This window comes from Vombatus ursinus, unplaced genomic scaffold (assembly GCF_900497805.2).
Source record: "Vombatus ursinus unplaced genomic scaffold, bare-nosed wombat genome assembly UNPS02014820.1, whole genome shotgun sequence".
In the NCBI taxonomy this organism is placed as follows: domain Eukaryota; kingdom Metazoa; phylum Chordata; class Mammalia; order Diprotodontia; family Vombatidae; genus Vombatus; species Vombatus ursinus.
The window spans coordinates 12,631,588-12,659,087 of NW_020954598.1; the positions used below are offsets into that span (position 1 = coordinate 12,631,588).

Sequence of the window (27,500 nt, forward strand, 5' to 3'; positions counted from 1 at the left end):
AAAAAAAAAAATCCAAGAATGAAATGAATTGAAAAACCAATGCCTCAAATGTCTCATATGCCCTTAGTCTTTGAGTCTCCATTGATTTAATTTGCAGGATGCAAGGCAGATTTTTTTTACAAGCCATTTTTGGTAAATTTAAACTCTGTCCAAGAGTTTGTCATCCCTATATCTCTTTTATACATGGTCTTGAAATATAAATCCCTCCTCAAATGCCAAATTCTTAGCCAGTTGTTTAATTCCAAAATAATTTGCATTTTCTGCATCCCTTGATTTCAATGGGTGGCAACTCAGAAAACACAACCTGTGTCCTTGGTGTCTTCAATTTCATACCCAAGACTATAATATTTTGCGATAGTATCTAGGTTTCTTCTGTGAGTATAATTTGTGCCCAAATGATTAGTCAGAGATTGGTATTATTTATCTATTTTGATAATCTTGTGCAGGTTCTCTGTTTTGAATTAGAAACACACGCCTTGAAGACAACAGAATTTTCAAATATTTTTATTACATTGAGAAATATTTGCCTCAGTGAAATTGAGGAAGAAGTCACCAAACACAATCACTTTTATTTTCTTTTGACCCTTACTGAATTCTTTTGCACCAGATAGGTTCTGTGCCTCTACTTTTTTTAATTTTTTGGAGGACAAACAGTGGTTTCCTCTTCTTACAATTCCCTCCTTTTCTGGAAGTCTCAAATATGTTTTTGAAGCCCAGTGTAGAGCTACCTCTTTCCTTCACTTTGATGTAACGCTCAATCACCACCTTCTAGAAATCAAGTCTCTACTCCCTTCCAAGTTCCTTCCTTCTCTCATACATTAAACTATTTATATTTATTTAGGAACATTTCATGTTTTAAAATACTTCATGTTTTGAACAACCTATACATAGAAGTCATTTCACCTTCTCTTACGGGAGATGGAGAGAACACAGATAGGAGTCATTTAGTTGTTTACAAGCATCATACCATAGCAAGTCACTGCAAAAAAAAAAAAAAATTTTTTTCTTCCTTCCCATACTTGGAGATTCTCAGTCTTATTTTCGGAACTACTTGTGTGTATTTATACCTCACATCCAAGTATCACATTAAGAGTTTTAAGCAACCTTTCATATACTTTTCATAATTTGGCAGCCATCCCTTTTGCCTTCCTTCATCTCAGCAATTTTGGATGAAATAATTGAAATTACAGGTTTAGATCAGGAATAACAAAGAAAGAAACAGACAAAGCCCCCTTTCAGTAAAATTATATATATATATACACACACATATACATGTATATATGCACATATATACATAACTATATCTAGATAGATAGAGATAGATAGATACAAACATCTTATCAGAATGCTCTGTCTGCATTAGGCTACTAGCTATTATTTTATTAAAAAATAGTATTGTCCCAAGACTTGTAGCTGAACAAAGACTGTGAGCAGCATATTGTAGTACAAAGAGTACTGAGTTCAAATCCCACTTCCACTACTTTCTAGTTGAGTTTCATTTAGTAAGTCATGTAATCTCTCTGTCTCTTTCCTCATCTGCAAATACTTGCACTACCTAAAGTACCTACAGTATAGGATTAGTATCAGTAAAGCACTTTGTAAACTTTAGATTATAGAAATGTGAGTTATCACTGAGGATCCATGACTGGGGATCAGTGAGTGGATGCAGATAGGGTAGGCCTCAAGATTATCTTGAAGAAATCATGTGTGTTGTTTGATACCATAAAATTTCCTAATAAATCTTAAGGATCATTTTTGGAAGTGGATAGTTTTGTCTAATTTGGTGTCTTTTGTTTTTAGTATCATTCTTATCCAGAGATAAGTGTTTGAGATCTGTGTCTGAGCCTCATTTTGTTGTTCAACAATTTATCCCTCCGGATTTTCTATTTTTTTTCTTAGCATTTTGTGGAAGACACTGATATTGGAAGCACACTAGTCTCTTCTGATTTGCCAAGCTCCTTAAAGTTAATTTCCTTCAGTATCAACTAAAAGACATGATTCAGATAAATGCAGAACATCTCAAGGCTTATAAGTATGTGTTGAAAATGGTAGTAAATTTCCACAGCTCAATGACTGAAAGTTTAGAGATTTTAAGTATTAGATTTGAGAATTTCCATCACTAGTTCCCCTTCACTGATAATCTTTGATATTGTGAGAAGAGAGCAGTGATTCTTTAGGGGTGGCAAGAGGAGCTGTTTCCACTTTTCATTTAGTCTGATAGATAAGTTACACAAAGTAACCAAAGCTATTCTTCCTCTACATGTGATCCTTGTATTTTAAAGACTAGTACTGGAAATCGTCCTTCAGGAAATATGTGTAATAAATATTGTAATTTTACTTAAAGCATAATCTGTTTCCACATTAATGCAGTCATATATACTTTTTGGACTATACTAGTGATTCATACCTTTAGGGATATAGGACCCTAATATAGGAGCAGCAGCCTAGGATCTTGGGTTTAAAGAAGCTGACGACAAGAGGATGCTATTGGGATTGCATGGTCAGCTCCTCATGTACTTGAATGGTGTAGATACAGCAAAGATGAAGTAGACACTTTCTACTCTTTCTAGGATAGGGCTACAAAGCCTCTGGCAAGTCTGGTTTGGTTCTCCTCTGCGGTCCTATGGTACCAGTGAGCCATCACTATTATGGAACTGAAAGACAGTGTTCACCAACCAGCTGAGGCTTGGAGAAGCTGGAGTAGGGTGGAAAGTCTAGTGATAACCTCCTAGATTAAGAAATGAGATTGAAATACCTTCAAAATGGCAACATTCTGGGCATCTGGGACACAAAGGCCTTTGGTAGCTGGGTATCCATAATGACCAGGGGATGCCACTGGGACACATGTGATTTGTGATACTGTTCTTCTGACTGATGATTCCCTAGCCAGGATTATCATTTCTTTTTTTTTCACAATGATAAATTTTTATTTTTCAGTCTTTAAAAGTTCTTAGACAGATTCTTGAACTGGTGGTTCATAGCCATCAGCCCTTTCTACTTTTATGCCCGTTTCATCTTCTGAAGGTTTTCCAGAGCCACCGCCTTCACCATGCAGTTCCATTAGCTTTCCCAATTCAAATTTGGGCTTCTTGAGCATCGTGACTTTTTGGACAAATACAACATGGAGAGGGTAAATGGACTGGCAAGACTTTTCTATGTCTTTACCAATGCTATCTGGAATTAGTTTATTGACAACTTCTTTCAAGTCATTTGTCTGGACCTCTCCAGTCATGATTTCCATCATTTTCTTACAAATTTGACAGACATGTTGGTGCTGGGCAAAAGAGGTCTTACGGATCTGGTTGTTGCGCTTTTTGGTAAAACCAACACAAAAGAGGCAGAGCAAGTATTCATTGGTAGTTTTGACATCAACATGGGCTTCAATCATGGTCTGCCACTTTTTCACCATGGAGCACATCTTGTCCAGGGTAAGGTCCATTCCATGGAAATTAGTCAAACAATTTTTACCCTGAACAAATTCAGTAATTAACTTGAATTTATGAAAAGCAAACTCATCATTCTGCAGATCAGCAAGGTTCACTTCAAAAACTCAACCCTTGAGACCATCAGAGGCAATTTTTGTTCCTTGGATCCTTGTAACCAGTGTCTTGCCAATATTGTAAATGTTGAACATAGCTGGTGCTTTTACATCATACTAATTCTTCTTTAAAAATGGATCAACCACTTTCTTCTTGGCTCCTTTTTTGCTGCCTTTGGCAAGGTGCTTGTTCTTGCCCACTGCCATGATCCTGTTCTGAAAGCCAAAAAAAAGGGGGAATTATAATTTCTTAAGGGACCCTGGCCATGCTCAGTTCTCTTCCGAGTCTACTCACCCTCCATATTTATCCACCCCTTCAACAGGTACTTCTCACTTGAGAGAAATCACTGCCTGAGACTCATTCTCCTGATTGGTAATTCCTTATCCAGAACATTATTTTTTTTTAAGATTCATTAATTTATTTATTTTAGTTTTCAACATTCACTTCCACAAGATTTGAGTTCCAAATTTTCTCCCCATCTCATCCCTCCCCCAACTCCAAGACAGAGTGCATTCTGAATATCCTTTCCCCTAATCTGCCCTCCCTTCTATTTCTCCCCCTTCTCTTATCTCCTTCCTCTTCTATTTTCCTGTAGGGCAGGATAGATTTTTATACCCCATTGCCTGTATATCTTATTTCCCAGTTGCATGTGAAAAGAATTTTTTAACTTTTGCCTTTTTAAAACTTTGGATTCAAAATTTTCTTCATTCCTCCCTCCCACCCACCCTCATTGAGAAGGCAAGTGACTTGATACAGGTTATATTTGTGTAGTCATGCAAAATACTTCCATAGTAGTCATGCTGTGGAAAACTAGCTATATTTCCCTTCATCCTATCCCATCCCCTGTTTATTCTATTTTCTCTTTTGACCCTGTCCTTCCTCAGAAGTGTTTGCTTCTGATTCCCCCCTCCTCCAACCTACTTTCCCCTCTATCATCCTCCTGCTCTCTTATCCCCTTCCCCCCTACTTTCCTGTAGGGTAAGATAGCCTTCCATACCCAACTGAGTATGTTATTCCCTCCTTAAACCAAATCCTATGAGAATAAGATTCACTCATGCCCTCTCACCATCCCCCATTTCCCCTCCCCTGTAAAAGCCTTTTCTTGTCTGTTTTTTGTGAGATAATTTGCCCCATTATACCTCTCCCTTTCTCCTTCTCCCAGTATAATCCTCTCTCACCCCTTAATTTTATTCTCCAGATATCACCCATTCATTTTCAACTCACCCTGTGCCTTCTATCTATCTATCTATCTATCTATCTATATGTATAATTTTTCCCTCCAACTACCCTAATACTGACAAAGGTCTCATGAGTTACAAATATCATCTTTCTATGTAGAAAGGTGAACAGTTCAACCTTAATAAGTCCCTTATGATTTCTATTTCCTGTTTACCTCTTCAAGCTTCTCTAGTCTTGTATTTGAAAGTTGAATTTCCTATTCAACTCTGGTGTTTCCATCAAGAATGCTTGAAAGTCTTCTATTTCACTGAATATCCATTTTTCCCCTGAATGATTATACTCAATTTTGCTAGGTAGGTGATTCTTGGTTGTAATCCTATCTCCTTTGCCCTCTGGAATATTATATTCCAAGCCCTGCGGTCCCTTAAAGTAGAAGCTGTTAAATCTTGTGTTATCCTGATTGTGTTTCCACAATACTTGGATTGTTTCTTTCTGGCTGCTTTCAATATTTTCTCCTTGACCTGGGAACTCTGGAATTTGGCTATAATATTCCTAGGAGTTTTCCTTTGGGGATCTCTTTCAAGAGGTGATTGGTGGATTCTTTCCATTTCTACTTTAGCCTCTGGTTCTAGAATATAAGCGCAGTTTTCCTTCATAATTTCCTGGAAAATGACATCCTTTTTTGGCTTTTTTTTATCATGACTTTCAGATAGTCCAATAATTTTTAAATTATCTCATCTGGATCTATTTTCCAGATCAGTTGTTTTTCAAATGAGATATTTCACATTGTCTTTTATTTTTTCATTCTTTTGGTTTTGTTTTACAATGCCTTGATCTCTCATAAAGTCATTAGCTTCCAATTGCTCCATTCCAATTTTTAAGGAAGTATTTTCTTCACTGAGCTTTTGGACTTCCTTTTCCATGTGGCCAATTCTGCTTTTGAAGGCATTCTTCTCCTCAATGACTTTTTGTACCTCTTTTACCATTTGGGTTAGGCTATTTTTTAAGGTGTTATTTTCTTCAGTATTTTTCTGGATCGCCTTTAGCAAGCTATTGACTAGTTTTTCATGATTTTCTTGCATCACTCTCATTTCTGTTCCCAGTTTTTCCTCTAATTCTCTTACTTGCTTCTCAAAATCCTTTTTGAGCTCCTCCATGGCCTGAGACTGATTCATATTTTTCTTGGAGGCTTTGGATGTAGGAGCTTTGACTTTGTTGTCTTCTTCTGGTTGTATGTTTTGATCTTTTTTGTCACCAAAGTAAGATTCTATGGTATGACTTTATTTTTTTTTTGCTCAGTTTGCTCATGATACCAGCCAATTACTTGAGTTATAAATGCTTTGTTAAGGTAGGGGGTCTACTTCCAGTGCAAAGAATGTACTGTCCCATGCTTTGGGGGTTTTGTGCAGCTATTTTCAGAGATACTTTTAGGGACCTGTAAGTTTTCAGTTCTTCCAGGGTAGTATGATCAAGGATGAGGTGTTTATTCCTTTCCTCAACTGTTCTCTGGTCTATGAGTGACCACAAACACTCTTTTCTGCCTTGGAAATGTGAGGAGGATTCCCTCTTTACTGCCACAACAAGTTCCACCATGCCAGCACTCCTCTTCACCCCAGGATCACCACCCAGAACTGTGACCCAGATCCAAGCACATGCAAAGCAAGTGAATCTTGCCTCAGCACCAGCAAAGAGAACCCTGCAATCCCCCTCTGATCAGTCGCTTGATATCCCCTCAGTCTGTGGGCTGAGAGCTCAGGAAACAGCTGCTGCCCTGGGACTGCACTCAGGACTGGGCCTGGGATCTAGCCTCTCTCTCACCATGGTCACAGACTTTTCCTACTGACTTTCTAAGTAGTCTTTGGCATTTGTGGGTGCAGAAGTCTGGAAACCACCATAGCTGCCCATGATTAAGTCCCCTGAGGCCAGCTCCAAGTTAGCTGGGGCTTGGTCTCTACATGTGTGGCCATGCTGAACTGTGTTTCTCTCCCAGCCTGGCATGACAGACCTTTCTAATCAACAATTCAGGTTGTCTTGGGCTGGAAATTTGTTTCACTGTCTTTCTGTGGATTCTGCTGCTCTAGAATTTGTTTAGAGCCATTTTTTTGCAGGTATTTGGAGGGGTTTAGGGGAGAGCTCAAGCAAGTCACTGCTTTTGCTCCACCATCTTGGCTCTACCTCCCCCAACCCAAACATTGTTTTAGAGCCCCACAAACCCTGTGTTACTCATTTCACTCCCAATTCTACTCACTCTCTACCTAACCACCTTGCCCCCAAGTTGATACCTTTCCATAGCCTTACCCTTCTTTTCCTTTTCTAGCTCATCTCTATGTGTCATCTTCTCCCATTAGAATGTAAGCTTCTTGAAGGTAGGACAAGTTTATTTCCTTAAATTTGCATTTCCAGCACTTAGAATAGTGCTTGGCACATAAATGCTTAATAATTGTCTACCTACCTTACTGTCTATCATCTGCTACAAATCTTAGTTACTTGTCTAGTCAATCATATGGGTATTATCATGAAGATCCGTTTTAACACTAAGTGGTAAAATGTATAACAGATGGATGATCTTCTTGGGGAGCCCTTGGGAGAGGTAATACTGGTATCATAGATGCCAAGAAAGTAGATGACTAGAAGTTATCTTCAGAATCTCCTGTGAGGTATGGAACAGAGGGTATATCTTGACATAAGAGAAGTAGTGAAAAAATTTTATGGGATAAACCTGACACTTCAGCCAGTAGTTAATGTCAATATATACACATTGCTAACTAAAAGCAAACATTTTTATCTTTGACCAAATAAAATTTCATATATATATGTTACTGCTCATCATCAATATTCTATTATAGTGAAGTTATAATGAAGTGCCAGATCTCTCTCTCCACTAATTCCTCCTCTACCATGTCATGGAGGTAATCTTAGTATCACACTAGCTGAGCCTACCCACACAGTGTAACCTATGTGGAGCTGGCCCCCATCCCCAACCCTTGCCATAATGGACAGCCTTGAATATCAATAGTAATCTCTATGACTCATTTTACTCCAAATCGGAGTTTTCCTTGGAAGCATCAGAAAAAGAAAGACAACAAGGCGACAAGCATTTATCACTATTTTCCAGACTCTGTGTTAAATACTCAGGATGCAAATATAAACAACGATCTCTCAATTTTAGAAGGAAAGACAACAAAGAAAACAAGCAAGAAACAATGGGAAGCAAGGGGAGGGAGGGATAGTGAAGTTTCCCAGTTTGGAGGAATGGTATCAAAGTCTATAAACTTGGAAACCTAGTTGGAAGGGAAATAAAATTTGGTCAAACTTAGTCCCTCCTTAAAATGGAGGCCCTAGGACGAACCCACCAGTAGGAAAAGAAAGCTTGCAGAAGGAGGGATATTCTAGGGTGAGAAGTTCACAGAGGTTTATGGATGTTCTAGGGTGAGACTGCAGATAAGTCATGATATTGTAGTCCAAAAATGTGGGTACACATCTAGAAAGGGAATGAATGATTATCAAAATTTATCTTGTTTCTTTTTAAGGAATTTAGCTGAGCCCTTTTTAAGCTCTCAGGCAACCACAACTGTGGACATTAGGCAGGATTTATTTAATCTGACAAAAATTTTGGAGTATATTTGATACTCATTGAAAGTAAGGATAAATTCCCTTTCCATTTCTGGATGGCTCCAATTGTCTCTTCCATCTAGGGTTTCAACCTGCCCTCATGAACTATATAATTTACACGTTCCATCGTTCTAGTGAAGAGATGCTTCTCAGTACATGTGGTGTCCTGGTGTGCTGATCCTTGTTCTGCTTTGAGGATACATAGATGTTGTGACCTATGGGTCTTTTTCTCTCTGTGTCTGAATTTCTCTTTCCTCTTCTCCCTTTCCTCCACTGAAGCTCTGAATTCCTTTTTTCTTTCTGTCATTTAGAAGTTTTGTCTCAGTTGTTTCTCTATGTAGCATCAGCTTCTGAGAGCATATGGTTCCCTGTGGAGGCATGTAGATATATGTGTAGGCCTCTTTCTAGGTCTGTCTGTACCCTAGAGTCTTCCTGTGTGTAGCCTCTATATCTGGTTTTGGCTATCTATGAGTCTGACTATGTTTTGGTGCCTCTGCCTCTTTTAAAAGGCAAAGCCTGAGGTTCACTATGAGTGAATAAATTCATTAATGTAGTATCAAATCAGTGATCCTCACCACTTTAGGCAAGTCAAGTTCCATGTGAGTAGGTGTTGTGGACCCAAGATTAGGAGAATTTCCCACACACTCTAGGCAATACCTTGTCTGTGACAGTGCAGGAGGCAAGACAGTTGGATAACTTCTCTTGGTACATGACCGAGAATGGCCACTATACAAGGCAGACTATGTGAACTTGTCTAGATGAGTTTGGAGATGCTTACCACTAATTTGGCCAGAGGGTGATAAATATTTTGATTATAGCAACTCATGAAGACCATTTATTAAAACACAAAAGGACTTTGTTGGGGGGACATACATACACCAACTAAATCATGTATCCTTAATTGTTGAAATAAATGGAGACTAAGGTGGTGCAGTGGATAGAGCTCCGACTCTGAAGTCAGGAGGACCTGAGTTCAAATCTGGGCTCAGACCAAACACTTGACACTTACTAGCTGTGTGACCCTTGGCAAGTCACTTAACCCCAATTGCCTAAAAAAAAAATAAAAACAGATGGAGACTAATAAACATATCATTTAGTGTGCAGGTCTGAGGGAAAATATAGGGATCATGAAAATTTCTACATTCCTTTTCCTGGGCAAAGGTCACCCATTAATCCCACTGACCCAAGACCCACAGAAAATAAATAAAATACTAGTGACTGCAGGAGAATTTTTAACCATGTATCTGCTTTAGATTCTATTCATAGTTAATTCTCAAAAGTCTAAAGAGTCAAGACATGACTGACTATAGACACAGACTTAATAATTCTCCTTTGGGAATATCTTTGAACCAAAAGAAACAAAAAAGTTTAGGCATTTGACTTAATGGATGTTTTGTGAAAATACTGCCAAAATATAAATAAGGCACAGTTTGGAATTTTTTAAGATTCTAAAAAAGGTCTATCATGAGCTTTGATGAAAAGTTGCCTTCATATACACACGTACAGAGAGACAATATTTCTTATCTTCCTTGAATACAGAGGTGAGGGTGATGTAGGGGTAAAATTCATCAATTGTTAATAGTATCTACTGATTGACTTTTGACCAGTAAAAACAGATTGGGCAACTTCAGACTCACTGATTTGGAAAGATTATTTTAAAGGACCTGAGATCACAATGACTGATGTTATATGGGTTCCCATGGAAACAATGACAAGAACCAAGGTCTCCTGTAAAGTTTCAGTGGAGGAGGCAGCACCATTATCTTTTTTGAGATTATCCAGATTTCAGTCTGTAGCAACAGAATCCTAAAACCCAGAGTATACAACTGATAGCAACGGCAATGTGTTCATGATAAAATCTAGTTTTTGACATCAAGTACAGAGCTTTGAAGCACATTCAGGTGGATGTAAAAGGGACTGTGATGTCTGTGGTGATATTGAGAGATGGAAATTTAGCCAGTGATTCAAGTGCCACAGAATAAGACCAGTCTGGTCCCTTACAACACAACTTGTTAATGGTAATAGATGTCATAGTGCACACTCAATTAAAACTTACCAACTTATCAAAAATAAAAAAGTATATGATACATGTAATGCTTGATTTAAAATATTTTGTAGGATTTATGACTATTATTTATTTCCATCTTGTTGCTAGATTTGTTCATTTAGAGGAAAATGATATCTTGTTTAGATATTAGGTTCATTTACAAGGATATCCATTTCCTTTTGATTCTGATTTCATATGATTTGTGACTTATTAATATATAGGAAAAACATGTTTTTAGGAGCCAGGTAGGCTGGCAGGCTTTTCTGCATGTGATATTTAAAATTCCATTCATAAGTGTCCTGTAAAAGGAGGAAAAGAGGAAATTATACAAGGAAATAGAAATGGAGAAAATATCCATTTTGGGTTTATTTTTTTAAAAAAGTTTAAAGAAGATTTTGTTAGAAAATGTGTTAAACAACTTAAAATGAATAATAATATTATTCCAGTTTCTAGAACACTTAAGTTTTGTAAGGTTCTTTCTGTACAATAAATCCATGCAGTTATGTAACATGAGAACCAGCCCTATTTTACAGACAAAGAAATTGAGACTCAGAGAGCTCAAGTGGCTAACAAACGTAATTTGCTGATGAAATAGTTTGAAATTTGGGGGCCCTATAGCATTCATTCTTTTGATCAACAAACAATATATTCATCAACCTTCTTTGTCAGAGCATTTTACTAAGACCTGGTAGAGACAGAAAGTTTAGCTATTAGGCAGCAAGGTGGTAAAGTGGATAGAGCACTGGGCCTGGAGTTGGGAAGACCAAGTTCAAATCCAGCCTCAGATAATTACTAGCTGTGTGACATTGGGTGCCTTTTGGGTGCCTCTGTTTCCTCATCTGTAAAATGGGGGTAATAATAATACCTACCTCCCAAGGATTTTGTGAGTATCAACGAGATAATAATTATAAAGTGTTTACCACAGTTCCTGGAACATAGTAAGTGTTATGTAAATGTTAGTTGTTGTTGGTGGTGTTATCTTATAAGACAGAGTCTTTGCCTTTATTGAGCTTTGGTCTAGTAAGTAGGGGCAGGGATAAAATATAAACATATAACTAACACATCAGTATTCTACTTGGCATTATATGATTATGTAATCATATAATAAAATATAAAAAAACCACAGCAAAATAAAATGCTGTGATGTCTGAGGGGCTTCACAGAAGAAGTGGCAGTTTTGTTGGCTTTAAAATAAGTTTGGAAATCAATAGGTAAAGGAAAGGAGAGTGGCCACTGTAGGTGTTGGGAATAGTAGGAAGAAGAATGTAGAGGCAGATGCAGGTCTTGATTGGGGGTCAAGGTCCATGGTGGGTAGAAATATAAGGGTAGAGTGACTCATCCTTATGAGGGGGCTTTCAATTTGAAACCAAATAGTTTAATGGAAAGGCACTTGGTGAAGTTGAGCCTCCAACACATACTTTCCTGACTGTATGACCCTGGATAATTCACTTAACTTCTCTGTGCCTCAGGTGATTTTCTGAGAAGATAGAAATCTGCATTGATAGAGTAACTTTCTCCCAGGGAATTCATTACAGTGTTGAACTCACAGGTCCAGACTGTCCAAAAAGGAAACAGTCCCAGTACTTAAAAGGGCTAATGATACTTGAATGCATTTTTTATGTGAAAGGCTCTCTGTTAGACAATGACTGTGAGAAGCAAAAGGGGGCAATAACAAAAAAGAATATTGAATATTTGGGGAAAATCCCCTTCTATGGAGCCACTGACTATACAAATATGTCCATGGTAGATTTAGAACTTCAAATAAAACTGCTTCAAATAGAGGATTTATTAGAGAAATAGAAGAACCAGGTTAATGTAGAATCTGAAGCCATAGAAGCCAATACATCTAATAGATGTAAGATAATTTATAGTGTCAGAGGGTACAGGGAAATCTAGGGGCATGAAAAAGGACTAGAAAGAAGCTAGTGAACTCAATGATCTGTAGGTTATGAGTAACCTTTGAGCACTGTTATAAAAAGTGATGAAGGGGGAAGTCTGATTTCAAGGGGGCCAAGTAGATTGTAGATTTTGAAGAGATGAACCACTGAGTGGGGACATTTTTTTTTTCGAGAACCAACACTTGAAGGTGAATAAAGTTGTTTTTATACACGGTGGTCTGAAGAGGTCAATGAATGGCATTTTTTTTAAAAGATTGGGAACATATGTCTATGTTTCTGGGTATATAGGAAAGATCTGGTAGAGGAGATATGAAAGATTGATGATAAGGTGGTAAACACCAGAAGTGGTGGTATGGCAAAGGGATTTTAAAAGAATGAAAGTGATAGATATTTCAGAGGTACAATCATCATCTAGATGACTGAGTTTTTCAGCCTGGGTAACTAGGAAAGTGCTGGTGCCAACAACAGATGTAATGAGGTGAAGAGGAGACAGGCTTTTTTGAAAAAAAATATCATGACTCAAGTTTGGGACATGTTCACTTTGATGTGATTCCAGAATTTCTAGGTAGAAGTAAGGGCATGACTGCTGAAGGAAGATAGACAGGAATAGGAAGAAATAAGGGTGAGGGCAAGAAACATATGCAATTATAAACCTTAGTGAGGATTATAAGGATGATTTTTTTTCTGTGACAAGAGGGAAAAAAGGAAAAAATAGTCAGTGAAAGTGCTGAGAAGATTGAAGAATGAACAGAGTAGCTGAGGGCACTCCCATTATGTGGGACTTACTTGTCTCGGCTAAGGAACATATTTACCTATTTGCTATAAATAAAGGAGGTGGAATATCAGTGAGCAGGGGTAAGAAGACAGAAATTAGGTCTTGAAATCATCAACAGGTGGGAATAAAATAGGCAGTCAACAATGGTAGAATGGAGGTTACTGAAAAGAAAAAAGGGCCAAATGTTCATATGCGACATAAATTTTTAGAAAGTGATGGCAATTTGGTTTCATGTTTTTCTCTATTCATGTTAGCAGCCCTTAGACATTATGGGAGAAATGGAATAATAGGAATTATGCAAGCATTTTAAATACATTTTTAAATTGATTTTTATATCATCAAAATTTCCTCCAGCATCCTTTAAGCTCCCTGTTCCACAGTAACTATTATTCACTCAGTCAGTAAATATTTATTGAGTGCCTAAGATGTGCCAGAAATTCTGTTAGTAGCTGGGAACAGAAATATGAAAAACAAAGGCAATCTTTACCCTCAAGAAGCTTACAGTTTAGTAGGAGAAGACAACAGACAAAATAACGTGGGGTGAAAAGCAGAGGGAATGGTAAAGGGTAAGGCACTTGGTATAGGGCCAGGATGGAGTCCAGTGCAGTACCCATCTGGGTAGGAATATATAATAATTTTCTTAGACAAAAAAGAGAAAACAAAATAAAGGGATGAAAAATCAGCAAAACCAATATATAGATAGACTAACAGATGGATGGATAGATAGATAGATAAATAGATAGATAGTTAGACAGACAGATAGATAGATAGATATAGATAGAAATATACTCATCACTTGTATAGGCATAATATATGTATAGATAATATACATAAGATGTTCATCCTTCATTTTGAAGAAGACCAATGAGATCACATTGTGATTTCTTGATTTGCACATGAATTGGATTTAAGTGAAGCAGACTTGTGCAAAGTCTTCAACTTTAGTCTTTCTTCCTGAGTCACTGAAGTCCAGTGGCAGGACAAAAGTCACAGCAACTGATAATGGCCTGGGATGTGGTAGATGATCTTGGCATTTTTGATATCTGACCAAGCTCTAGGTGCTCCATAGCACCTGCTTCAACTGCCTTAATGGATGTTGGAACAAATTGTTCTCATCTGACTATTCCACTAGAGAAGTCTTCACATACTTGGGGTAGACATTCCCCAACTCACCAATGGGTTTGAGAACTGTTGGTTATCCTCAACTGGGTTTAGCCCATCTGCTGAGACAGTTTTACTGGGGCATGGCCACTTTGTATGCTACAACTTCTTGGAGCCACAAGTGAAAATTGGGTCACATGTGGATGTATACTCCTAAAAAGACCTGGCAAGCCCTCACCCCAGAGGTGCTAGTTCTCTCTGGACACTCTATATACTGCCATTATTATACATATATGTTTATTGTTTATATAATTCTCATGCCAAACCCTTATCAGAGAAATCTGGTAGAGAGATTTTCCCCATTGGACTGTTTCTATTCTTATCATAGGTATATTAATTTTGTTTTTGCAGGAGGTTGTCAGTTTTATGTAATTAAAGTTATTTATTTTATCTTCTGTAATTGCTCTATCTCTTAGGAATATTCCAGCAACTATTTAGGTTGTTCATTTTTTCATTAAAAAGTAATCAAATCTATACTTTTTTTGTTTCTATTGATAAATTGATGCCCAGATATTTTGTGCATTATGTTGCTATTTGTGATAGTATTTCCCTTTCTCTTGATGCTTCTTTGATTTTCTTATTATTATGTAGAAATGGTATGAATTTTTGAGGATTTATTTTGTAATCTACAATTTTATTGTAGCTCTTGTCTCAATTAGTATCCTTTTTGATTCCCTAGGATTTTCTAAGTAATGTCATCAGCAAATAGTTATCATTTTATATCCCTTTTATCTAAATTGATGCCTTTAATTTCTTTCTCTTGTCTTATTCCTTCTTGCTAGCATTTATAGGACGATATAAAACACTAGTGGAGAGAATAGGCATCCTTGCTTTCCTTTGGATTTCTTGGGAAAGCTTCTAGTGTATCCTTATTGAATATGATTTTTTAGTTTTAGTTATAAAGATATATTTTTATGACATTTAAAAGGTCCCTTTATGATGATACTTTGTAGATTTTTTAGTCCAGATAGTTGTTGCTTTTTGTCAAAGTCTTTTCCTTTATTGAGAAAATCTTGTGATTTTCAGTGTTTTTGTTTTCAGTATATTTATGTGGATTATTTTGCATGCTTACATCCCTGGTCATAAAAAATGGTCACACTAACTACAATGAAGGATTATGAATAGTCATAATGAATGTTTGGATGCATTCTTGTAGTCAGTTTGGCAGGACTTAGTTTAAAAACTAATTGATATAAAATCCTCTGTTGAGCTTTTAAAATTCTCCATAACCTGGCCCCACCCTGCCTCTCCAGTCTTCTTACTCTTACTCCTTACAAGCTGTGTATAGTAATTATTCTTCCCCTTTTTTTCTCTGTATGACAAATCTTCCACCTTCTGTCCTTTGTTATACATCAGAACTCTTCTCAGCCTTTTCTTCTTTGTTTCTAAAAATCCCAGTTTTCAGCTGAGTGGTATCCTGCTATTTGTAGTTTAGAGGGACGAACATTACTATTCCCTTTTACTCCTGGGGGCATTTTAGGACTATTCAAATCTTTGACAAGGCAGACTTGAGATGTACCCATCTTAATGCTCTTAAAAAAGACACATGTGCAGTTTGAGTGACAAATTCAGAGGAAATAGAGAGAATTCCAAGTGTTAAGCAACAGCAGCAGCTGTTGGAAAGATGGCATACTTCAGCCTGATCCAGCACTTAATAAGCTGAACAGGAGAAAATTGATGGCATAAGATAACAACCCAAAGGAAAAATTGAAAAGAGGCCTAAATTTGACATAAAAAGGAATGCTCAAGGCCATTAGATCTTCCAAGAATCCTAAAATAGAAAACTTGAACTGAAGTCATTACTTGTATTCATCTCTTTAAGGACTGAGGGAAGTTTATTTTAAAAAAATTGCTCTTCCTTCTCACAGTCCTGTTTAGCAAGAGACATTGTCATGTACTCCGCTTGCTTCTTTTAACTAAACGTTTCCTATATTCTCTATGGCCTCCTATGTAAAGAGGCCTGGGCTTAGTTAGAGAAAGATACAACTTCAGATTAAGACTGCCTAAATATTAGGGATTTTTCTAACTGGTGACTCTGAGTTATTGTCATTGTAGTAGTAAGTTTCTGTCTGATACATACATATATATATATATGTATGTCATAAAATTGTAGAGAAAAGGAAAACACAAAGTTTAGGGCCATTATATTGCCCCTAAGTTATACATGATAAAAGAGTATGGCTTATTAAGTCTCTAGATTCCAATGAAAAGGAAAGGAGAAAGGAAAATGGGCAGGACAGAAACAAGTGTGGCCTAGATGAAGTTTACTTTCCCTTGAGTACAAGGAAGAAGGAAACAAAAGGGATCAAATTTTTAGTGCCACTCACTTGTGTTTCACACAAAGAAAGAAGAAAAGGTTTAGTGAGGTTAAGTGATTTCCAAAAGGTTCTACAACTATCTAGTAGTGAAAGTAGTGGGTGAGGCAGAAGTAACACTGGATGTAAATTCATACACCTAGATCCAATCTTGTCTCTACCACTTATTATCTGTTTTATGTTAGATAAGTCACTTTGCCTTTGGCGCATCCATTTCTTTATTGGAAAAATATAGGTTTTGTACAAAATAAACTTTAACGTCCCTATTGACTAGGACCCTTATAGAAAAAAAAAGATACATTTTGATTTTAAGAACTCAGTTTACATTTCTAGTAAGTGACTTTTTGTTGTCAAGACTAAATCTTTTCATATCACACATTAAAAAAAAATTGTGAAAGTGTATCATAAGGTTGTCTTTATTCTTTTGTTTGTTTTTTGTTTTTGCTAGGCAATGGGGTTAAGTGACTGGCCCAGGGTCACACAGCAGTTGTCTTTATTCTTGACTTCCACTGTTATGGAGTAGATATCTTGTTATACTTTATACATTTATTGTGAAGCCTAGCTAGTAACAATCATCATAAAATATTTTATGAATTATCTAATTCTATTGTGCTACTATTAGCAATAACAATATTGAATGTCTTATCTAAAACTTACTATCCTTCTGCCAGTTAACAAAAGAACTGGACAGACAGACTTCCTTTGAACAAAACCTCTCTGTCCATTCAAAAGCATGAGCTGGAAAATATAACCTTGTAATTGTAACCGATGTACCCAATATAGCTTGCTAAGCCAAGAGTAATTAAAAAGAATACTGATGCTGTCTTTTCCACTTAGTTACAGAGGAGCTAAGTTTGATTATATCTTCCTTCAGTCAGTTTCATGATTGTATCTTCCTTTAACAAGAATCCTGAAGGGGGAAATTTTCTTCTTGTAATCACTTAAGTGGTACAGCAAAGAAATGCTGAAACTCTGAACATTTTGGGGAAAACTGGAGGAACAATTAGATTGGAGCATGAAGAAAGGCATCAGACAGTGAGATGACTTTTTAAAAAAAAGTAATTCAATGATCTTGATCATAATTATATTGATATGATGATAATGATGCAAATATTATGTGCAGATATGGAAATGTAACTTTGCAGATAGATGTACCCATCTGAAATTGGTCAATAGCCTTGCCAAAATGGAAAGAAACCATTTACCCAAAAACAGATTGAAGTGGGAAAGTGAATTTCCTCTAAGTTGTATACCTGTGTGATCTTGCAGAACCTAATATACCTCCAGGTGCAATGTCTATTTCCTTGTTCATAGTTGAAGGTTACTAGGGGTGGCTCTAGGCTAAATGGTGAAATTAGCAAAGTCTGTTTTTGCTATCTAGACTCCCTTATATTTGCCCTTAACCTTTCTTACTGGTGGAAATTTATATCTCCTCATGCACTTATTGTTCTGTTACCTATTTTTTCTTCTGCTTCTCTTTTTATGAAAATCTGCTCTGGGATAAGGATCTCATACGAATAATTTACACATTCAGATGAATAAGTTTCTATTAATGTGTTGCCTATCTGACACCAAGGGAGAGGAATGTTTCCCAAAGAAATCTAAACTAGACACAAGGAAAGAAAAGACTCTATTTCTGAGTTGTGTTTCCAGGTTACTCTTTCCTAGTTGGGTACAATCTGTTGCTTCAATGGCCATAAAGATGAAATTGTTCTGTTCAGCATATATATGTAAGAGTAGCTTATAGGACTCAAACAATCTTTCTTCTAATCTGTGCCTGAATTTTATGTCTATGCCCAACATCTCCCCTTTTTTCTTGTTTTAAGGAAGGTACCCCATCTCCTCTTCACATGTTTCTCCTTTGTCTCCCCCTCATTATTCTTCCTCTTCTTCAAATGCCCCTTTCCCCTCTCTAATTCTGTAGCTCTGTCTAGGACTTTCTTCTGTTCTAGTACTTCCCTAACAATTATCATCTATCCCCACATTTTCAGTCTTTCTACCATTGGCTTTTTCTTCTCTGCCTTCAAACATGAAAATATTTGCATAAAACCAGAAATCTTTCCTTCCCTCCTTCAGCTACATTCCCCAATTTCTTCTCAATTCCAAACTCCTTAAGCCTTTTGCCTCTCCTTCCCTACAGTAAATTCTTTTTTAAATACACATTTTATTGATATCTTTTGTTTTTACATAACTTACAAAGAAATTTTTTTAATGTTTACTGCTTTTTGTTTGTCTTTCCTCAGATGTTCATTCAGTTCAGTATATTTGTATTCATAATCTCTTGCTCTTCCTTTTACTTCTTTGACAAGACTCACCACAGGGGATCTAGATTTTTCTATTCTGCCAATAATTCCTGTTGTGCAGGATATAAATTCTGTTATTTGTTATAATTTAACTTTTTTTCAAGATTCCTATTTCTCTCTTGAATCATTTTGGAACATTCTTCTGTGGTTCCATTCTCTCTTGGTAATCCATAGGTTTCTGTGTTTTGCCATGTGGTATTACAGTTTCCTTTGTATTTCAATATTTATTTAGAGATTTTTGAAAAAAAAATTTTTCACGAGGCAATCAGGGTTAAGTGACTTCCCCAAGGTCACACAGCTAGTAAGTGTCAAGCGTCTGAGGCCAGATTTGAACTCAGGTCCTTCTGACTCCAAGGACAGGAACTCTATCTACTGTGCAAGAATTTTTTTTTAGATGTGTCACTCACCTTGCCTTCCACTTTTAAAATCATTCATGTTAATTTATCTTTGCATTTCAATGTTGTGTTAACAACTGGCATTAGGCTTCAACTTCCTTCCATATTGGGTCATTTATTTTTCAGTGGTTTCAGTTTCAGCCCCAAATAACTGTTAGAGTGGGAACAGGAGTGGCCCCAGATCACTATTGTTCTTTCTTTTGGGTTTAGTACAACCCCTCATGCTAGATACCTTCTCTAATTCTCATCATTCTTTCCTTCTTTGGCAGGACTGATTCAGTGTCTGCAGCTTTGGGGAAAAGCTTGGGGAAAAGTATAGTAGGTTGTAGAATTTCTGTTGCCTTTGGGATTAAGACAATCAAAACAGAAAAAAAAAACACATCCCTGTCCCTCTATCTTGTTCAACTCCCCCTAGGATCCTTGAAGAATTAGGTTCCAAAGAAACATGGATCCTTCTTCCCATTTGAATGAAAGCACTTTGTAATTTAAAATGCTCAAGACCCACACAAAGTAAAGGTCAGGGGTTGGCACAGAATCCATTATGCTTCAGTTGAAATAAAAAAAAGTAAGAGTAGCAATCATAATCTCATACAAAGCAAAAGAGATAAGCAGGGAAAGTATATTTTGCTAAAAGTTACCAGAGACAATGAAGTAATATCAATACTAAACATATATGCACCTAATAGTATAGCATCAAAATTCTTAAAGAAAAATTTAAATGTTACTGGATGAAATAGACAGTAAAACTATACTAGTGCAGGATCTCATTTTTTGCTTCTCAAAACTAGGTAAATCTAATCAATGATAAACAAGAAAGAAGGAAAGGAGATGAATAGAATTTTAGAGAAATTAGATGTACAGATGCCTCTGTAGAAAACTGAATGGTACGTGGCATCTGCACAAAAATTGACTGTATTAGGGCATGAAAATCTCATAACCAAATGTAAAAGAAACCAGAAATATTAAATGAATCCTTTTTAAAACATAATTCAATAAAAATTACATTGAATAAAAGGCTGTGGAAATAGATTAAAAATTAATTGGAAACTAATCTAATTCTAAAGAGTGAGTGGGTCAAAAACAAATCATAAAAATAATTAATAAGTTTATTAAAGAGAATGACAACAATGAGACAACATATCAAAATTTGTGTGATGCAAATAAAGCAATATTTAGGGAAGATTTTATATGTCTAAATGATTACATCAATAAAATAGAGAAAGAGCAGATCAATGAATTGGGCATGCAACAACAACCAGAAAAAGAACAAACTAAAAATCCCAAATTAAACATCAAATTGAAAATCCTGATTAATAAAATGGAAAGTAAGAAAACCATTGAACTAATAAATAAAAGTAGGAGATGATTTTATGAAAAAAAAATAAAATAGATAAACCATTGGTTAATTTTATTTAAAAAAAAGAAAGGAAAATCAAATGACCATTATCAAAAATGAAAAAGGTGCATTCACCACTAATGAAGATAAAATTAAAACAATTATTAGGTGTCTTTTTGCCTAGTTATATTCCAACAATTCTAAGAATCTAAGTGAAATAGATGGATATTTATTAAAATGTAAATTGTCCAGATTAACAGAAGAGGAAATAGAATACTTAAATAACCCCATCTTAGAAAAAGAAATTGGATAAGCCATCAATGAACTTCCTAAGAAAAAAATCCCAGGACCAGATGGATTCACAAGTGAATTCTACCAAATATTTGAGGAATAATTAATTCTAATACTATATAAACTATTTGGAAAAATAGACAAAGAGTTTTACCAAATTCATTTTAATGACACAAATATGGCATTGATAGACAAACCAGGAAGAGCAAAAACAGAGAAAGAAAACTATAGTTCAATTTCCTTAATGAATATTGATGCAAAAATTTGAATAAAATGCTACCAAGGAGATTATAAAAAACTTTATTTTTCTTGGAGTTTTTGGTCTGTTTTCTTTCACAACACGGCTAATACGTAAATTTGTTTTTATCAATATACTTGTATAATTTATACCAAATTGTGTGCCTTCTCAAGGAAGGGGAGAGAGAATTTGGAACTTAATTTTTTAAAGGAATGTAAAAACTGTTTTACCATATAATTTGAAAAACATAAAAATGTTCAAGAAAAAAAAGAAATCTTTTCTTCTCCCTCCCCTTTCTTCTGTCTCCTCCACCTTGGATAATCTTATTCCATGCTATTTACAGGAATACTTGTTAATCCCATATTTTAGGGTATCTGTTTATAATTATGTGTTAAATGTACAGAAAGTATTTAATGGATTCATATTATTATAATACGTAGAAAGTTTCTCTGAAATTCCATATGTTTGCTGTCCCTTATTATTACTTCTTTCTTTTTCTCTCCAGTGAAATTTTCTATTGCTTTAGTGAAGCCCCTTTTGAGAACAATTTTATTATCCATTTTCTGGATTATTTTTCATTACTAGGAAGAGCTAAATTGGAGAGGGAAATGTACCTCTTCTCTTCCCAATTTATTCATAGAGCAGTAGTAAAATAATCTGGTGCAGATTATTAATTTATTATCAAATAAAAAATAAACACTCACTTCCATCCCCTTTACCAGAAACAGTATTTTTGACCTAAGCTAATCTTCCACTGCCTTTCTGGGAGCTTTCTCTGCTGGTGACTCTCAATCCTGCTGCTGATGAATGAATAAGATGGATGTGCTCCTAGAATTCAGAGTAGGAACCTGAAAGCACTTTTCCAAAGAGATCTTCTTATAAATAATTATTAGGTTCAATACCATACTTCAATTACATTTATAGGATAAATAGGACTTGTTCTGCTGCCCCCAGAACTTATCTCTCATTTTAGTACTGTTTTAGTGGGAAAATGCTGTCTTTTAATTACAAACAACTAACAAATGATCTTAGGGAGCACAAACCATCTGTCACTGGGGAGTACCTGGACAATTTATCCTTAGTTTGTCAGGCTCCAACAAGTACAATTTTATTATGCTAACAACCCTGAACAAGGATAGCAGTCATTGCTGAAATATACAAACTATTAGCTTGAGAGAAATTCAAAGCACGAATGAAAGGAGAGATGGTATGCTTGTCAGATTTGCTGGTGACATAAAGCTTGTGGGAGACAAAGCTAACAGATTGGATGACAGAGTCAGAATCCAAAGAGATCTCAGTAGGCAAATATGATGAGCTAAAGCTAATAACTTTTAATAGATATAAATGTAAAATTCAACATGAGTTCAAATAATTTGCTTCAGAAACAGTTGAAATGAAATAGATTTTGTGGTTTACTGGACAATAAGCTCAAAATGTGTAAGTAGTATAGAATGACAAGCTAAAAAAAAAAAGCTAATGTCATCTTAGACCCTAGCTTGCTTAGGCTAACAAGGAAGACATTTAAAGGAGTTGATAGTTCAGTACTTTGCTAAGACCACATTTAAGGTGGTGTTCTCGCTTCTAGGCGCTGCATTTTAAGAAAGGCATTGACAAATCAGAGGGTATGCAGAGGAGGACAGCCAGGATGGTAAGGGGACTGAGACTATGTCCTATAAATCAATTTGAAAGGATAACACATTGGCTCTAAAAATGAAGAAGACAAGTAGAAACAAAATGACTATGTTCAAATATTTAAAGGACTACCTTGTGGAAAGGAGTCTAGCTTTGTTCAGCTTGGTCCAGAGGACAGCAATGGGTGGAAATCCCACTGCACATGTACACACATATGTGTATACACACACACACACACACACACATACATATATATACATATATATATATATATTTTTTTTTTCCCCTAGCTATGAGGTATCCAAAAACAGAAAGGGTTGGTTTGGGAGGTAGTGAATTCCCCTTCAAAGGCGGTTCACATATGGAGGCTTGCAAGCTATTTGTCAATGTTATAGAAAGATATCTCAGTAACTATAGGTTGAACTAGATGGTATCTAATGGCTTCTCCAATTCTGAGAATCTACAATTTTGTGTATAGAATGGACAATATCCAGTAAGAATAGTGGGAATTGTAATCAGAGGCCTTGGGTTTGAATCTTAGCCCTGTTGTTGTTTATTATCTGTGTTACCTTGCACAAATAGTGTTACTTTTATTTTTTGTCTCAGTTATTTTATGTGGGAAAGGAGGGATTGGGAAAATATTCTGTATTTCCTTCTATCTCTCCGTTTTATCCTCCTTTAGGCATATACCATGACATAAATGCATTCCTCTTTTTCATATTTAGTTTTGGAAAAACTGTCAGACAATGAATACTATGTCATAGTGAACTTTAGTATTGTTACATACATACCTTCAGACATACATATTCAATCAGAATATAGCTGTTATTGTTTCTTCCTCTCTCTCAGGTCTCTCCCCTCACTCACATTGGAAGTCTGGAAAGTTATATGAATTAGAAGATGAATAAATCATGACTTCAGACTGCTTTAAACATGTCAGCAAACACTGTAGTGTTCTGCAAACATCACATGGTCAGTGAGGATACACCATAGAATATGGCAGATTAGAGTGGAATAATCACTTAGCAAGAAGATGAATAAAGAAATTTAATAATCATATCATTAAAGATATTAACACATTGATGAGGGAAATGCTTCTTTTAGCTTCATATAATTTCAAGACCTTTTTGGTTTTAGTTATAATTAGAATATGAATTTGTTTGTTCACTGTATACTGAATGCCCCAATGAGGAAATTCCCTCTACTCATATAGGCCAGCAATTTTTTTCTGCAACTTGGAGTCCTTGAGAGTTGCCTGGAGCACCAGGATATGAAGCGATTTGCCCAAGGTCATACCATGGAAGTATGTCAGAGGTGGAATTTGACTCTAACTCTTTCTGGCTCTGTGGCCCGCAGCTGTCTATCCAATACATCACACTTCCTTTCAAGAGTTATAATTAAGGACTTCTAAAAGTTTGAGAGGGAAATAGAAAAATTTCTTCCCCCTGCCTGTATTAGTAATATAAGTGACTCTATGGGGTAGCTATGTGGTACAGAGTCAGGAAAACTTGAGTTCAAATCTGACTTCAGATACTTACTAGCTTTCTGATCTTGGACAAGTCACTTAACACTATTTGCCTCAGTTGCCTCATCTGTAAAATAAGCTGGAGAAGGAAATGGCAAATCATTTGAGTATCATTGCCAAGAAAACACCAAATGGGCTCATGAAGAGTCAGACATGACCGAACAGCAACAACAATAAAAAGGAACTTCATGTAAATTGTCTTACCTTTGCTCTATGAAGGAGGTATGTTGGTATTGTGACATCTCCATTTAGCAGGTAAGAAACATGAATCCCTTAGAGGGAAAATGATTCACCTGAGCTCATGTGAGTAAAAGTTGGAAATAGAACTTGAAACCACGTCTCCCAATTATAGAGTCTAAGGCTCTTTCTACTACCCCAGAGTTCTGTTCTGCCATGAAGACTAAATGTTCTCCACTTGGCTGCTTTAGAGAAGCATCATATTAAGTCAAATAAAAATAGGAAGAGGAGTAGCTGGCATAAATAGGGGACAACATATTACCGATGATGACTTGCGTGTGAGAAGTGTCACAAGAGACACAGAAGACTGCAAAAGTAGATAGGTCTATCACACAAGCAGAATGAAGGATAGCTTGAGTTCTTCTCCCAAGATATTGAGAGAAGATCTGCCAAGTTGGGTAGATTCTCAAAAGAGGGCTTGTGAGAAGACAGAGACAAGACTATATTTAAAATATCAGAAATATATTGAATAAATGTCATAGGATTGCCATCTGCACTAGGGAGGTGATTGTCTAGACAGCCAAGATAACAAATGTCTTCAAATATATGTGTTTATTGATGAAATTATTATTTAATTGTGACAATGTATGGTTAATGTTACTCATTTTTCTACTTATGTTAGGGAGGTACAGGGCTATTCTTAAAAAATGGCAATTAAATGACACACTGCATAGAGTGACAGAAATGGAGTCAGAAAGACTTCAATTTGATTCCTGCCTCAGGCACTTCCTACCTATCTAACCCTGGACAAGTAACTACAATGTTTTCAGCCTCATCTGTTAAAAATGGATGAAAATAGCATTTATCTCAGAGAATTGTGAGAATCAAATATATATTACTTTGCATACCTAAAACTGCTAAATGAATGATATTGTTATTATTTCATTGTTATTTAGTTCAATTCAATACATATTTCTTAAGTGCCTACTATGTGCTAGGTGCTGGGCTGATCCATTGGGTATAGAAATAAGAAAAAAAAAAGGCAGACCATTATGCCAAGGAGCCTACAATCTAATGGAAGGAGATAATACACAAAAGGAAACTGAAAAGGTGGGGATAACCAGAGGATACCAAGCACAGGGACGTGGGAATATGATGTTCATGGAAACAGAACCAAGCAGGGTTGCTAATGGAAAATGAAGAGTTATATGAAAGTTATTTTTATACAAAGAAGGTTTGAAAGGTTTCTTTTTCCACCCACCAATCCTCCAATCAGAGTGGAGAGGTAATTGAAGGAATTGAGAAGAGTGTAGAGCACCAAAAAATGACTTTATCAGCATGGCTAACAGATTTAAGGTGATTAATTATTCTGGGTGAGGTATGATATTCCATGGAGTTAAAACCAAGGAGAAATGCAGATGTAAAATGGAGAGTTGAGGGGTGGAGCCAAGATGGTGGAGTTAAAGCAGTGGCTTGCTTGAGCTCTCCCCCAAACCCCCCAAATACCTGTAAAAAAATTGCTCTAAACAAATTCTAAAGCAGCAGAACCCACAAAAAGACAGAGTGAAACAAATTTCCAGCCCAACACAACCTGGATGGTTGATCAAAAGGTATGTCACGCTGGTCAGGGAGAGGAGTGCAGTTTGGTGTGGGCACACAGGCCACAGCGAACCTGGAGCAGGCCTCAGAGGGCTGAATAGTGGGCAGCTGTAGCTGTTTCCAGACTTGTCAACCCATGAATGCCAAAGACAACTTAGAAGATCAGTGAGAAAAGTCTGTGACTGCGGTGAGAGAAGGAGTTAGGTCTCAGCCTCAAGTCCTGAGCGTGGTCTCTGGGGCAGCGGCTGCCTCCTGAGCTTCCGGCCCATAGACTGAGGGGAAATTGAGTGGCTGATCAGAGGGGGATTGCAGGGATCTCTTTGCCAGTGATGAGGCAGGAATCTCTTGCTCTGCCTGTGCTTGGATCTGGGTCACAGTCCTGAGGGGAAATCCTGGGGCGAGGAGGAGTGCTGGCATGGTAGAGCTTGTTGTGGCGGTGGAGAGGAAACACCTCACCCCTTATCATACCAGCTAGGAAGAACTGAAAATTTACAGGTCCCTTACAGCTGTACAAACCCCCAAAGCTTGGGACAGTACATTCTTCACTTTGGAAGCAGACTCTTACCTTAACAAAGAGTTTAAAACTCAAGTAATTGTCTGGGATCATGAGTAAGCAGCACAAAAAGAGTCAGACTATATTATCTTACTTTGGTGACAAAGAAGATCAACACATACAACCAGAAGAAGACAACAAAGTCAAAGCTCCTACATCCAAAGCCTCCAAGAAAAATATGAATCAGTCCCAGGCCTTGGAAGAGCTCAAAAGGGATTTTGAGAAGCAAGTAAGAGAAGTAGAGGAAAAACTAAGAAGAGAAGTGAGAGTGATACAAGAAAATCATGAAAAACAAATCAACAGCTTGCTAAAGGAGACCCAAAAAAATACTGAAGAGAATAACACCTTAAAAAATAGCCTAACCCAAATGGCAAAAGAGGTCCAAAAAGCCAATGAGGAGGAGAATGTCCTAAAAAACAAAACTGACCAAATGGAAAAGGAAGTCTAAAAGATTACTGAAGAAAATGCTTCCTTAAAAATTAGAATAGAGCAATTGGAAGCTAGTGACTTTATGAGAAATCTAGACACTGTAAAACAAATCCAGAAGAATGAAAAATTAGAAAACAGCGTGAAATATCTCATTGGAAAACAAATGACCTGGAAAATAGATCCAGGAGAGAGAATTTAAAAATGATTGGACTATCTGAAAGTCATGATCAAAAAAAGAGCCTAACATCATCTTTCAAGAAATTATCAAGGAAAACTACCCTGATATTTTAGAACCAGAAGGCAAAATATAAATTGAAAGAATCCACCGATCTCCTCCTGAAAGAGATCCCCAAAGGAAAATTCCTAGGAATATTGTAGCCAAATTCCAGAGTTCCCAGGTCAAGGAGAAAATATTACAAGCAGCCAGAAAGAAACAATTCAAGTATTGTGGAAACACAATCATGATAACACAAGATTTAGCTGCTTCTACATTAAG

The 27,500-nt window shown here is 36.5% G+C and overlaps 1 pseudogene; it reads right to left on the reverse strand.

Annotated features, from left to right (window-relative positions):
* Positions 1–2,944: 2,944 nt before the first annotated feature.
* On the reverse strand, positions 2,945–3,745 carry LOC114024222 (annotated as a pseudogene).
* Between the last annotated feature and the right edge of the window lie 23,755 nt (positions 3,746–27,500).